Source organism: Pinus tabuliformis, chromosome 7 (assembly GCF_031772625.1).
Source record: "Pinus tabuliformis cultivar Carrire ecotype Pingquan chromosome 7, CPIR1, whole genome shotgun sequence".
NCBI lineage: Eukaryota > Viridiplantae > Streptophyta > Pinopsida > Pinales > Pinaceae > Pinus > Pinus tabuliformis.
Window position 1 is genome coordinate 1,618,744,038 of NC_142293.1, and position 4,887 is coordinate 1,618,748,924.

A 4,887-nucleotide genomic window follows, 5' to 3' on the forward strand; every position below is an offset into this window, starting at 1 on the left:
CCTTGTTTGTCCTTTGCTTCCCTTGTCCTTCCTTTTCCTTCCTTTGCTTGCTTTCTCCAATGCTAGAGTGCTCCAAGTATACTTTAAGTGTGCAATAGTAGGAGAGAATAGAGAGAGCTCCAAAACTGAACTGACAAAAGGTTAACCAAAAAAAGATGTGAACTGATCCTCAAAAGCCTTTTTATCATTGAGGCCTCTATTTTCTTCATTTTCTTCTCATTCAAACCTATGACTTTCATATTCCTTTTCTTTTGTTTTCCTTTATTTTCATAAATGAAATGTCAATTAACGCCTCTTTTCCTTTGCCAATTTCCTTAGCCATAATAAACCGAAAGTGACACCCACTAGGATGTTTTTCCCAATATTCAACTTGAAATACGTGTCCCATGACCTTGCTTTGATTTTTCCTTTATTAAATTTTATTACATGAACTTTAACCTAGGGTTGTTACACTAATAGACACAACCATTCCAACGCTCTTCCTGCCCTTACTTCCAAAGGTCTTCACTCCAAGCTCATTGTTACACAATCAGCTGCCATGGTTTGGGAAAGACGCAGAGACAAAAGGGGAGGTATAGGTCACGGGCGTCCTCCCCGCACTCCTTTGCACGACAAACATATGGAACTATTTGACCCTGATTCCCCTGTCGACATTCACTATAGGGTAGCTTCAATGGAGGCCAAAGAACAAAGAATATTAAGTGATGGCCGTTGGGTGGTCCAAAACTTACTCGTGCACCACCTCTAGACCGGGGAGTTAGCTAGAGAGAATGTTGAATGAAGGATGAATGAGACGAATGTTCAACTCAAATGAACACATCTCTCATTGCGCAATTTATCAAGGTCCATTGGCATTGACTTCCAGCCTGCTCCTCTTTCTTCGACGTCCTCCAACTCCTTAGATAGCTATGAGGACAAAAATCCTTCCCACTAGCCTAGCTCCCCTCCTCGCATTGATCCGCCAGCTGGAGAAATGCTGGGAAATGGTCTTGTAATTCAGGGCTCTTGATACTAGAAGCCCAAAGCAAAAATGGGAAATTTGAAGAAGCCCCACACTAGTGCTTCGCAAACTACTACAGGAATGCCCTCTCGGCAGGAGTCAAGCTCCTATGACTGCCTAATTATTGAGGTAAATGTGGGCAAAGTTTCTCCAAGCAATGTAAGAGCTGGCAAAGAAGGCAATAGTAAAGCGCAACTGACACCATCCAACTCTAAGGGCAAGCAGACGGTTTGAGCAGTGGTAGACCCAGATGGAAAAATACGGTCCAACAAGGCACCAATTCAACCCAAACTTGGCCTCATGCATGACTTCTTTCTAGGATTCAACTCTCTCAGAGGTTACTACTTTCTTGTTGTTTAGTTGCTCTAGGTTATCTAGCTCTGACAATGTTCATTTTGAGTCTTTTCACTCTTTGGGAATCCATATGGTTTCCCAATTTTGCACAGATCGCTCTAGCTTCGGGCTTCCCAAGTTTTTTTATTTCTATGTTCACAATCAAACTCTATGTTTGGTGAGAAACCATCTAATTTCCCTTTCATGGGCATACGACCTCTAATACATTCTTTTGCTCACATTTTAGTGTTGCACTAAAAAGACTCTGAACTTACATGCTTGTAATCAATGTAAATTTTAAATAATATAAAAAATCATACTTAGCTTACCTAGAAGAAAAAACAAAACTCAAAATTAAAAACATGGTTTATGTTGGTACTCACTTTACGAGCTTTGCATTATTAGCACACCACACTAGGCTAATGAATGGGAATAATGTTAAAAGTAAAGAAATATTCTTAACCAATTGAATAATGTTAGAACTCAAGAAAAGCAAAAAGAAATAAATCCTATTTCCAAAAATCAATTTTAAATATTTCTATAATAGAATTTTATTTAAAAAAATAATTTTAAAGTAAGATATTATGGATGAGAGAATTGAAATGTAAAGTGTGACCTTGAACCGGTGGCAAGCACTTCAAATATCATATATTTTTAGAATTTTCAATGGCAATTGAGTGATGAAGCTACCGTGGGCGGTGAGGTGTTCACTTACGATGACAAGGATTGGTAGAGGAGGTGGTCCTCCGAGATGATGGGGAAGGTAACACTCAATCGTGTAGCTGAGTAGATATCCTATGGCGTCTTTTTATGGTGGAGGAATGATTTACACATAAAAGAGTTGGACACCTAATAAATCACATTATTCAACTAATAAATTATATGGAGACTTCATTTTGTGTCGCATCATCCGACGTGGATGTATGAGTACATGTGAGTATACCAGCTTCAACACGTGGCAGGGATGGCTTAGTTTCATGGTTGAATTGTGTTCCACGTTGACATAATTGTACTCTTTCCCACATAAGCGAAAGATTGGTTATCCATTGGCGAAATATGGATGCAACAAACGCTGAGTAATTCCTTCCATGTGTTAACATTTGCTTACGAGGCTATTAGGTGACTTTAACCAATGTATTTAGTAGAGATAAAAGAAGGAAAATAAATTAAAATATAAATTTATTGATATTAAAATTAATTTCGATTCATTTTAATTTCAAAAAATGGATAATTTTTTTTCCTAAGGTGCGAATGTCTTTTAATTCCATATTTATTTAGTGTAGGAAGGATCAAATTTTTCTCTTGAGGTGCAAACGTATTTTAGAGAGAAAATAGATAGATTTGATCATTCTCGGTGTTTGGTAGATCTAGATAGATTTAGACTGGTTTAATTATTAACTTTTAAATAAATCATATAATAGAAAAATACTATGAGAAAAAACCATAAGTTAAAAATACTATTGAAAAAAACCATAAATATTAGAATTTTATGTTTTTTTATTTCACTTAATTTTTATTTTAATTAATTTAATTTCGTTTTATTTTGAATAAGTCAAAATATTAAACATTATAACATCTCTATTATATTGAACTAAAACAAAAAAACTTAAAATATTACAAATAAAAATATTCTTATTATTGCAATAATAAGAATACTATTATCTGATAGATCATTAAAATATGAATGTGAAATAATTCACTTATAGTAATTTGGGCGAACTCCACTTCTCTTTTTCGACAATTATAATTTCTACCTATTAATTTTCCGATGTAGATTGTAATTGCCTTTTAATATTTTGAATGTAAATTATTATTTTATTAAATTATAAATGATAGATATTGTTGTAATTTCTTTTCAAAAGCCCAACATCCGATTGAGGCTATAGTATGGGATGTGCTGCTAAAATCAACAAATAATATAATATTTGGTCATATTAATATTTTAATAAAAATTAAAATACTAAGCCAAGTCGCAAATTGCGGAAGAAATATTAGTGTTCATGTAAGAAATGCAGAGAAGCTTGAACAAATAACAGATTGAGATGAATGCATCACCCAATCAAATAAATATATTTTGTATTTTTTTTTTTAATTTCTCTTAAATCTAAGATAGAAATAAAGCTATGTTGGTATATTAATTAATGAAGTTTTTTAAATATATATTTTTAAAATATCAAAACTAAAAATTATAATTATATTATATATATATATATATATATATATATATATTATTTTTAAATATATAAGAAAATTCATTTCAAGGAAAGATCGTTTAACAGAAAGCATGGAATTAACATTTTTGTTTTCAAATGACTTTGGTCTTATCTATACAACTTATGTCATGAACAAATCAAGAACATAGATTTGTGTAAATCTAGGACACAGACATGGCTTCCTTCAACAAACTCACTTCATGTGTTATGTTTTCTTGGATATCATATAATACAACGTGCAACAACATTCTCTGAATTTGCACAGACATGAAACCCTGGCTATTGTTAAAACACTGCAAACCTCCTCTTCACCCCTTTTTTCATTCCCCTGCATGCTTTCGACCCTCGTCCACTTGTCAAAAATTGTAGAGGGATGTTAACATTTCTAATATTCTCTAAACAATGGTCATGTCCATTCACATACAAGTCCTCTCCATAAGCTTCAATATTTGGAAATAACTGTGCAACTAGTTGCTTTTTGTCACCATGTGAGCCAATGTTTTGAATAGTATGATGACCCATCACTATTTTATATGTTGCAGTTGACACCTCCAAATCCACTGACAAATCTTGCAATTGCTGGTGCAAATACTTTTCTCAAGGAAAAATCCCTCTCCAACCATATGCATGTTTACTTGGCTTCAAATAGTGATAAACAAACACAGTTATGTCCATGAAGAAAAAATTTGCAGTACCTCCACCACACTGAAGGCCATGTGGGAAAATGGTGTACTTGAGAATGAAGGATCTCAAGCACTGACAATGATGATCTTTGCTTCTCATAGAATGACTAAGTTGAGGTAAATCATCCCCTCGGTATCATGGTTTCTTAACATATTATACCATGGTGTCTACAAGCTTTTGGCTGTGTAGATTCCATAGAACAATTTCTAAAAACTTGGGTCGTCTGTGTTAGTCAATCCATCCACATAAAAATTATCACCAGTAGAAATGAAGAAATCAATGTCCAACTCTTTTCCTATTCTTCCCATCTTGTAGGTAGAAATGTATAGAGTGACTTGCCCAGTTGGGAAATTGGGGCCTCGTTGCCTAATATCTAGGTTATACATCATAAAAACCTTACCAAAATGCCCGTGCATGCATTTGTTGGCATGACACCTCACTTGGGGAGTTCCAATCCTGATCAACAAGAGTTTGGCATTCTTGTTTGATGTCTAGTGGTGTTGTTTGCCAACTTGTTGAGAAGTTGTCCTCCATGTGCACCCCTTTATTTTCCAAGAGGTCAACTAATTGGTTGGTGGAGCAACAAACATGTGAGGGAATCATTGCATGGAAAGAGTGAAGGAGAGTTTGATGAGTTTCCAGAGTGGACTCAAACTG

General features: G+C 34.5%; 1 pseudogene; it reads right to left on the reverse strand.

Annotated features, from left to right (window-relative positions):
• Window positions 1-3,707: 3,707 nt before the first annotated feature.
• Window positions 3,708-4,538, reverse strand: LOC149254418 (purple acid phosphatase 8 pseudogene; annotated as a pseudogene).
• Between the last annotated feature and the right edge of the window lie 349 nt (window positions 4,539-4,887).